General features: G+C 39.5%; 1 long non-coding RNA gene across 2 annotated transcripts; it reads right to left on the reverse strand.

The window, feature by feature from the left end:
• Window positions 1–201: 201 nt before the first annotated feature.
• LOC131831399 (uncharacterized) lies at window positions 202–10165 on the reverse strand. 2 transcript variants are annotated; one of them, XR_009353634.1, is made up of 4 exons: window positions 9977–10165; window positions 3874–3973; window positions 3169–3249; window positions 202–960 (listed from the first exon to the last, which is right to left on the reverse strand). It is a non-coding gene; the product is annotated as an uncharacterized LOC131831399 (long non-coding RNA). The 2 variants fall into 2 exon arrangements; XR_009353635.1 differs by lacking the exon at window positions 3874–3973 and having other exon boundaries at window positions 3169–3271.
• Between the last annotated feature and the right edge of the window lie 519 nt (window positions 10166–10684).

A 10684-nucleotide genomic window follows, 5' to 3' on the forward strand; every position in this document is an offset into this window, starting at 1 on the left:
GCATGTGTTGGGAATGTGTCTATGTGGATTCCCGGTAGGAAACTACACAGTACATAGGAAACTAAATCTGATTTTCTCCTGTTAACCTGTCTCATGTCAGTTTGATTCTTAGTCCAGCTGGAAGGACCTTGAAGGGCAGTGGAAATTTTTTGGTATCCATTTTCCTCTCTTAAATATTTACGTAAACCAGGCAAATCAACATTGCAGTTACTATTCAACTTTATTATGAACTTTAAAAAACATTTCTGCAAACAGTTCATTTCTGTTCTTCTGCATACCAAGGGAAATTATTCTGACTTCTTTGGTTTTAAAACTCAATCCAAAAATCCTGATTTCAAGTACACACATTCAGAGAGGCTTGAGGTGTAGGGGAGGAGCGGAAGACAAAAGAGAGAGAGCAGGCAACCTTTTCAGTTTTCCTGGTTAATCTTTTCTAATTAATTTTCTGAGGGGAAGAACGAGAGGTGAACCCACTTCTTCAAATAAGAGTACTCTGGGGGTTCCGGGTGCTCAGTCAGTGGAGCATAGGAACCTTCATCTCAGAGTTGTATGTTTGAGACCCATGTTGGGTGTAGAGATTATTTAAACATAAAATCTTAAAAAAAAAAAAAAAAGCACCTTGTATTGTATTGTCTTTTTAATGTGTATTTAAGGAGACTACTCCTGTTGGTTTCTTTTAAATCCCCTTGATATGATGCTTCCTTTGAAGTTAGCCTCTTAGGAGGTGATTGGTTTTAAAAGAGCCACAGAGTGTTGCCTGTGAAACCATCTAGTTTCTTGAAAATCATTAAAAGGCTTTCATTGAGGGTTTCACTTGAAATCTGTTTACTTTGTTCTGTGAAGGATGGAAAAGTGGAAGGAGCTTCCTGAGGTTTCACAGAAAGACAACGTAGCTTATTTATTTGTAATCACATTTCAGTTAGAGAAGAATGTTTAAGATTCAACAATAGAATTTTAAACCTGTAAGAAAAAAATGGTAAGAAAATATTTAAAAACTACTTATTTTTGTTCCCTTTTCAACATAAAAGAGTACACCCAATGAAGAAAGTTAGTGACTCTAAAACTCATGAGAAATTTAAAAATGGCTGCGTTAAGATTTTTTAAAGTATGCATTTATTTTAAAAAGTATGCATTTACTGAACTGACATCAATCAATCATTTTGAGTATTTTCTTTTTGTGTTTTTTTCCCATGACATTTCTACAAATTGAGAGAAAGAGTGAACATTCTTATTTTTTGTTTTATTTTATTTTTTAAGATTTCACTTATTTATTTGAGAGAAAGAGAGAGCACAAGCAGGGGAAGGAGCAGAGGGAGAGGGAGAAGCAGGCTCCCCCCTGAGCAGGAGTCTGATGTGGGGCTCAATCCCAGGGTCCTGGATTCAGGACATGAACATAAGGCAGACACCCAACTGACAGAGCTATCCCGGAGCCCCCGTTTTATTTTTTAAAAGCGGTGGTGTTCTGTTCCATAACCTGACTACATTTTCTGAAGAAACAAATGGAACCTTAGCCCTTTTCATTTCTGACCCATCAGCCAAAGTATAAAATCTGAAATGAGGATGTGTGATCTGAGCCACAGTAAACTGAGATAAGACACAGACACCAAATTTTTGTTTGCTTATTTTGGCCAGGATATGGGACCAAGTAGTAGGAATCGTAGAGTTAAAGCAATGTTATAGTCTTGGGGGTGGAGGAAGAGAGACAAGGGAAGTAGGAGGGAAGGAAAAGATGGGCCATTTAGTGGAGAGAAGGCTGAACAGAAATCTCGCCCCCAGGAAAACCTTAGATACAAGTTTGTGAAAGGCTCCAGCTGTTGTCAAACTGCAGATTCACCATCTTATTCCGGAGAGCCTAATGGTGGTGACTTCATCAAGGAGATAATTTGGGAGGCTTCTCTTTTAGAAATACAAGTTTTTCTGGTGCTGTTATTTTTAAATTCCTTTGAAACACAGAGACTAGGGGGGCATCTGGGTGGCTCTCAGTCACTTAAGCGTCTGCCTTCAACTCAGGTCATGATCCCAGGGTCCTGGGATTGAGCCCCGCATCGGGTTTCCTGCTCAGGGTAGAGTCTTCTTCTCCCTGTCCTTCTATCCCTCCCACCCTGCTCATTCGCTTGTGTGTGCGTGCGCGCTCTCCCTCTCTCTCTCTCTCTCTCTCTCTCTTTGTGTCAAATAAATGTATAAATAAAAATCTAAAAAAAAAAAAAGAAAAGAAAAACAGAATCTTTTGGGAAAATAGGAGACATTTCGATGTCTTAGCTTCTACAACAGGAATAAATGAGGTTTAGTGCTTGGGCAGAAGAAATACCAATAGGTGTAAAGTCTTCTTAGCTTTTATGTTTTAAAAATGTCAAATGGTACCTCTACCTATGTGCCTACTGCAGTCAGATGGGCCCTCATCTTCTATACATAGTTGACCTCTGTCTACCCTCAAGACTTGCCCTGTGGGAATCCCCAAGGGGAAACAACACCTTAATCTGATCAGAGTTCTCTAACTCTGGGGGATCTTTCACACTGGAAGTGCTAGGAGGCAAACAGGTCTTTGAACATCTATTAGTTCACAAAAGATCAAAATTTCAGGATGTGGACCCTGTGGCATCTATTTTACCATAGATATTGGGGACACTGGATTTCAAGGAAGAGCTTGAGTAAAAAACCACCACCTTTTGTATGACAGGAAGCTGGAGCAAGAGAACCAACTACATTGTGTCGCACTGATTTCCAAATCTCCCCAGATTCATCCATTTTAATAAAGCTGGCTATTTTCATTCATTTTCATCAATGTGTATAACATTATACAAATACACCACAATCCACTTATCTATTCTACTTACACTGTATACTGAACTGAAGTCCATACCTGGTGAGTTACAGATACATTACACCAGGTGGTGGTATCACACAAAGAAAACATTTTGAAGCAACTAAGGACTTCAGGGGAACAACTTGCAAAGCCATGACTCCCCAAGTGGAGGTGAATGGGTTTCTTTTACTTAAGCATTAGGATGAATATTCAGAAAAGGAAGTTTAGTCATCGCTTATGAAGGCCAGCATGTGGTTGTGCAGACTTACTTAGAAAATATGCCTATACGTGTATCCTAGGTGTATTAATGATGTTTGTCCTCCTCCTTGGGCAGAGATTTTAACATTATAATGAGGTGGAGGTACCTGTTGTACATTCCAAGGTCTATCTGTGCAGGTGTGTGTCCGTGGTCCCGCTCAAACTGGAGCTCTTCCTGTTGTCTGCCTCTGAAAGATAAGGTTAACATTCCTGTGAAGAAAAGGTTGGGGGGAGGTAGTCAGTGGAGGTCTTGCTGGTGATAGGTTTTTTGTTTGTTTGTTTTAAGATTTTTACTCATTTGTCAGAAAGAGAGAAAGAGCACAAGCAGAGGGAGAAGCAGGCTCCCCACCTAGCAAGGAGCCAGAAGGCAGACACTTAATAGACTGAGCCATCCAGGCATCCTGTTGGTGACAGTTTTAATGTCATTTATCCTATGGGGCATGGTTTCAATATTGGGTATGTCTTGCTTCAGCTTTTCGTTGTTTAAAACAATGGTGCTATAAAAATTCATGTCCATAAGATATGTATATGTTTTCTGGTGCACATGTACAAATATTGTTCTACGTCAGTAGTTCTAAAATGTGGTCTGAGGGCCCATGGTAGTCCTTCTGGGAGATACTTTCTTTTCCAAATATGTTTTTTATGTGAGTCCAAATTTTCTTCATATCCTTTAACCAAAACAATACTTCACAACATATTGAAAGCAGAAGCAGATATGAGAATCTAGCTGTCTTCTATTAAGCAAACATTAAAAAGATTTTTAAAAATATAAAATAGGGGCATGTGGGTCATTTGTTTGGTTAAGCCTCTACCTTCAGCTTGGGTTGTGGTCCCCAGGTCCTGGGATTGAGCTCTGCAGCAGGGAGTCTGTTTCTCACTCTTCCTCTGCCCTTCTACTCCTGCTCTCTCTCTCTTTCAAACAAATGAATAAAGTCATTAAAAAATAGTAATTATTTTGTAGAATATAGTTAGCATACATAAACATATATATTTTAAAACAATAGCCAAGTTATGTATCAGACACATGAAAAAATGTTCATCATCACTAGCCATCAGGGAGGTTCAAATTAAAACCACATTGAGATACCACCTTACACCAGTTAACTGCAAGATAGGAAACAACTTGTGTTGGAAAGGATGTGGAGAAAGGGGAACCCTCTTCCACTGTTGGTGGGAATGCAAGTTGGTACAGCCACTTTGGAGAACAGTGTGGAGATTCCTCAAGACATTAAAAATAGGGACGCCTGGGTGGCTCAGTTGGTTAAGCAGCTGCCTTCGGCTCAGGTCATGATCCCAGCATCCTGGGATCGAGTCCCACATCGGGCTCCTTGCTCGGCGGGGAGCCTGCTTCTCCCTCTGCCTCTGCCTGCCATTCTGTCTGCCTGTGCTCACTCTCTCCCCTCTCTCTCTCTGATAAATAAATAAAATCTTTAAAAAAAAAAAGGAAATTAAAAATAGAGCTTCCCTATGACCCTGCCATTGCACTACTGGGTATTTACCCCAAAGATACAGATGTAGTGAAAAGAAGGGCCATCTGTTTATAGCAGCAATGGCCACAGTCGCCAAACTGTGGAAAGAACCAAGATGCCCTTCAACAGATGAATAGATAAGGAAGATGTGGTCCATATACATTATGGAGTATTATGCCTCCATCAGAAAGGATGAATACCCAGCTTTTGTAGCAACATGGATGGGACTGGAAGAGATTATGCTGAGTGAAATAAGTCAAGCAGAGAGAATCAAGTATCATATGGTTTCACTTATTTGTAGAGCATAACAACATGGAGGACGTAGGGAGATGAAGAGGAGATGGGAGTTGAGGGAAACTGGAAGGGGAGGTGAACCATGAGAGACTATGGACTCTGAAAAACAATCTGAGGGTTTTGAAGGGGCGGGGGGTGGGTGGGAGGTTGGGGGAGCCAGGTAAGGGTATTAAGGAGGGCACGTATTGCATGGAGCACTGCGTGTGGTGCAAAAACAATGAATTCTGTTATGCTGAAAAGGAATAAAAAAATTTTTAAAAATAGCCAAGTTATGGAAGCAATCTAATGCCTATTGATAGATGAATGGATAAGGAAGATATCTTTTATATATATATATGAATATGTATAAATATATATATATATTACACAACCATAAAAAAGGATGAGATCATGCCATTACAACTTGGATAGACCTAGAGGGTATTACGCTAAGTAAAACAAGTCAGAATACCATATGATCTCATTTATATGTTAATTATTTAAAAAGCAGATGAATGAACAAACAAAATGCAGGATCAGACCAATAAATACAGAGAACAAATTAATGGTTGCCATGAGGGGAGAGGGGTAGGGAGATAGCAAGATGGATGAAGATGAGTAGAAGATACAGACTTCCAGTTATGGAATGAAGAAGTCACAGGAACAAAAGGCACAGCATAAGGAAAATAGTCAATGGTACTATAATAGTGTTGTATGGTGACTAATAGCTACAGTTGGGGTGAGCATAGCATAACATACAAATAAGTTGAATTACTATGTTGTATACCTGAAGCTAATATAACATTGTATGTCAACTATACTCAAATTTTAAAAATTTTAAATATCATTTTTGTTAATATGCAATACGTTTATTATTTTTATTTTTAAAATTTTTTGCAATAGGTTTATTATTTTAAAAATGTGTTACATAAATATTTATTTTTTTCTTTTTTCTTTTTTAAGATTTTCTTATTTTTAAGTAACTTCTACATCCAACCTGGGGCTCAAACTTACAACCCAAGATCGAGGGACACATGCACCACTGACTAAATGAGCTGGGCACCCCTAAATTTTTTCTGTTTTAATTACTGATACTATTTCCTGTCAAGAATTCCTATCCCTTTGGGGTGCCTGAGTGGCTCAGTGGGTTAAAGCCTCTGCCTTCAGCTCAGGTGATGATCCCAGGGTCCTGGGATTGAGCGCTGCATCAGGCTCTCTGCTCAGGGGTGAGCCTGCTTCCCCTTCTCTCTCTGCCTGCCTCTCTGCCTACTTGTGATTTCTCTCTCTGTCAAATAAATAAATAAAATATTAAAAAAAAAAAAAAGAATTCCTATCCCCTTAAGAGTCTTTCTTGGTGGACTAAGAGAGATTAATAGGAGAAAATAAAATTTTAATATTTATGGGGAATCCACATAGACATGGAAATTCCAAAGACAGTCAGGCAAAAATATACTTATCTCATTCTGAACTAGAGATTGGGGATAGTGGTCTGGGACTTCTGAGTAAGGGAATGCACTTCCCAGAGCAGTAAGAAGAGCAAATGTCTGGTAATTATATATTTGCCCTACCACACAGTTGGGTCTTTCAGGTAAAATTTATCTCTATCAATAATCCTTATTCTTGGAAATTCTGGGAAAGACTCCCCAATTTAGATTCTTTCGTGTGGTTAAGGGTAGTCAAATTTTTCTCTTGAGCCCAGAAGGTCTCATGCCTTCAGCTCAAAATAATCCACATGCTAAAGTGGGGCATTTGGGCAGCACAGAGGCCCTATTCTGGACCCCTTCACTATAAATAGATTTAACCCATATAAACAAATGCTATTTGGTGTCCTCAATTATCTGTAAGATATTGTAAGGGTCCTGAGACCAAAAAGTTTAAGAATTGATCCTTTAGGTCATGGTCTTCAAAGTAAGTGGACTATCCAGGGAGAAAAAATGTACAGAGAAAATTAAAAGGAGTCTGTTTCCAGATCCCTAATGTCCCTCTGTACTCCATCCCAGCTTCCTTCAATTCTCCTTTCCTGCCTTCCCATTCGCAGTACTACCCCCTCATTGATTCTAAGGCATTCTTTTCCCCCTCCACATGGTAAATTGGTGAATGTTACCATCTATAGCCACCAAGTGGCAGTCTTGTCATAGTTGTCTTTGCCTGGCACCTTCTGGTCAAAATGAGAAAGTGCTAGCATCAAAAGTTGAGTAGATGATGGTGACCTAGAGGAATACCCTCCTGAGACCAGAGTGAAGGGGGGTTTTGGTAGGAACTGCTGCTTCACCAATGTTTTTGATGCCCCCGAGACAACATGTGGGAAAAAGTAAGACATTGACTCTGAGTGGAAGAGCGACTCACATGAGTCACCCTGACACGAAGACAGTTTAAAAATACTTTAGCCTATTTATTTCACAAGGTTAAAAAAAAAAAAAAAATCTGTGTCATAAAGTTTTCTTAAATCTCCTTCCATAAATATAACATTTCAATTTTGTATTACTAATAATTGTCATGTATAAGACAGAGTTTTAAGTTCATAAGAAATTAAATAAAATGAAAATATACACATTTATGTTGCAAAGAATTATGAGAAGTAATATAACAATTTTTAAGCATCAGTACATATTACAGTAGGATAAAATTCTGGGGGAGGAATGTATTGGAAACAACAGTTCAAGGAGAAGAAGTGATATAAAATTTCTCGTTGTTAAAGAGGAGATTGTATATTTTTAAAAGGATGCTGGTGCATTTCAAATCATTACAGTATTTATTTTTTTATTTTTATTTTTTTTAAAGATTTTATTTATTTGACAGAGATCACAAGCAGGCAGAGAGGCAGGCAGAGAGAGGGGGAAGGCTCCCTGCTGAGCAGAGAGCCCGATGCGGGGCTCGATCCCAGGACCCCGAGATCATGACCTGAGCCGAAGGCAGAGGCCTACCTTGCTGAGCCACCCAGGCGCCCCTCATTACAGTATTTAGATGTTATTGGATACATTTGAAAGAACGATGTAGCATATTTATGTCAAAATGCCAATATGTGGGAATTATATTCTATGTACCTAAATGAAATTTGCTGAGAACATTTATCCAAGTAGAAATGTGTGAGGGAGTACATACTTTTCAAAAACTTTTATGTGGAGTATACAAACAAAAAGATTTGAAAAATGCTAATCTAGAACACTTGCAAGCAGGTAAATGTTCACAGAATTCAAACCAGTGCTAAGAAAAAGGGGCATATATCTGAAACTGTGGAATTTATGGGGTTGGAAGGGCTCCATGACTATTTTATCTTTTGTTTTTTACTGGAGCTAGAATTGAGTCCTTAATTCAACAGTTACCTCCCAGATAAAGGAACACTTTAAACCACTGCAACTAGGGCTCAGACTAGCCCTGCGTCCTTGAGCCGGACTGATTGTGAACAGGGAAGGCAGGCAAGGCCCTGATTCGTAGGTAATATGAGACTCCTTTTAGGACAAAAAAGAAGAGGAATTGAGGAATGCAGAAGGCTGGATTGAGGTTGAACTGAGGCCCATTTGAAATAAGAGCTCTGACAAGCACATGCAGGAGGAGAGATAATTCAAGAAATATTTTAAATTTCACTGGACCTTTCTTATAAACACATAAAAACACGCAATTTTTTTCTCCTTTCTGAGTAATGCAACCCAAAACTCTCCCCATTTTCAGCCCATAGAATGTTCCAGATTACTTTGGGATGAAGACAAAAATAATTCACTTCATGTCCCTCCACATTCAATCATTAATTATAGCTTATTTTTCAAGGCACTTATCTTGGCTGAGACTTAGAAGATCCTAGGGCTGGGATCTTATGCTTTTAGGAATAAAAATCCCTCTGGGGACTCCTGGCTGGCTCAGTTGGTAAAGCATGTCTCTCTCTCTCTTTTTTTTTTTTTTTTAAATTTTAATTATTCATTTGAGAGAAAGGGACAAAGACAGCACAAGTAGGGGGAGAGGCAGAGGGAGAGAGAGAAGCAGACTCCCCACCAAGCTGAGAGCCTGATGTGGGGCTTGATCCCCTGAGATCATAACCTGAGCTGAAGGCAGATGTTTAACCATCTGAGCCACCCAGGTGCCCCATGTGACTCTTGATCTCGGGGTTGTAAGTTTGAAATCCACTTTGGGTGTACAGATTACTTAAAAACAAAATCTTAAAAAGAAAGAAAGAATAAGAATCCCCTTTGTTCATGTGAACCTTCTATTTCTGTGACACCCCTTTCCATGTCTCATTCACTCCTTGCACCAGGATGGCAGTGATGCAAGTCATCTATAGCAATAACTTTCACCTTTAAAGAGCTCTCAAATCAGACAAAATCAACACAAGAAAAGAACTTTAAAATTCTATCCCATTGGGAAATCTGGACGGCTCAGTCAGTTAAGTGTCTGCATTTGGCTCAGGTCATGATCTCAGGGTCCTGGAATTGAGCCCCACATTGGACTCCCTGCTCAGTGGGGAGTCTGCTTCTCCCTCTCCCTCTAACTCCCACTTGTGCTCTGTCTCTCTCTCAAATAAAAAAATAAATAAAATCTTTAAAAAGTAATAAAATAAAATTCCATCTCATTTATGAACATACATTGAAAATTCCTTAATGAAGTGCAAGCATCACTTCCACTTGCATTTCACCGGCCAGAACATGTAGTCACATGACCACACCTAGGTGCAGAGAAGGCTGGGAGTTACAGTCTTTACTCCAGGCAGCCTTGTGCCCAAATAAAAATTGATTTCAAATTCCCAAGGAAGGGGTGCATGGATGACTCAGTGGGTTAATGTCTCCCTTTGGCTCAAGTCATGATCCGAGTCCTGGGATCACGCACCACACCCTCACCCCAATTGGGCTCCCCATTCAGCAGGGAGTCGTCTTCTCCCTCTGCCCCTCCCCCTCCCCTGCTCATGCTCTATCTCTTAAATAAATAAATAAAATCTTTAAAAAAATAAAAAATAAATTCCCAAGGAAGTCATTTCCCCTCCTTTCAGTTAGCAAAAAGGTCAAGACAAGCAAGTTTCCCTACTGTGCCCTCTGTGATGTGCATTACTTCTATTCACCCTTATATAAAGCGCTTACCATTTTGCAGACCTAGCTTTACAGAGAAATCTTCCATTAGATTCTGAGAGGGTTTTGTCGCCTCCTCTCCTCTATTATCCTCAAATGTCAAAACTGAAATTCAAACTTACCAGGTTTGGAGATGCCCTGAGGGAGCAATCTGGTTTCTTGCTTCCTCTGAATGTCCACATAGCTGTTTTACTGGGAAATTTGTCCTGGGTATCTGGACACCATCCTGACCAAGTGGAAGTTCACTCTGATATTTTTAGAGGTTTGTTTAATAAAACTTCAAAGGACAGCTAATCTTCATCTTATACAAACTATTTCAAAGAAGAAAAAAAAGAAAGTTACACAACTCATTTTTAAGACTCATGTAATCCTCACACCCAAACCAGGCAAGGTCAACACAAAAAAAGAAAATTAAAAATCATTGTCACTTATAAACATAGATAGAATTGCTGCTGGAATTTTCAGTCAAATGAACCAATAAACTCTCTTTCGTGCTTAAAACATTGTTTATAGGGGCACCTGGCTGGCTCACTTGGTAGAGCCTGTCCATGATTCTTGATCTTAGGATTGTGGGTTCGAGCCCCATGGTAGGTATAGAGATGACTTTAAAAGAGAATCTTTAAAAATAAATAAATAAATATGGGGTTCCTGGGTGGCTCAGTGGGTTAAGCCTCTGCCTTTGGCTCAGGTCATGATCTCAGGGTCCTAGTATCCAGCCCTGCATCGGGCTCTCTGCTCAGCAGGAAGTCAGCTTTCCCCCTCTCTGCCTGCCTCTCTGCCTACTTGTCATCTCTCTCTCTGTCAATAAGTAAATAAAAATCTTTAAATAA

Source organism: Mustela lutreola, chromosome 5 (assembly GCF_030435805.1).
Source record: "Mustela lutreola isolate mMusLut2 chromosome 5, mMusLut2.pri, whole genome shotgun sequence".
Lineage (NCBI taxonomy): Eukaryota > Metazoa > Chordata > Mammalia > Carnivora > Mustelidae > Mustela > Mustela lutreola.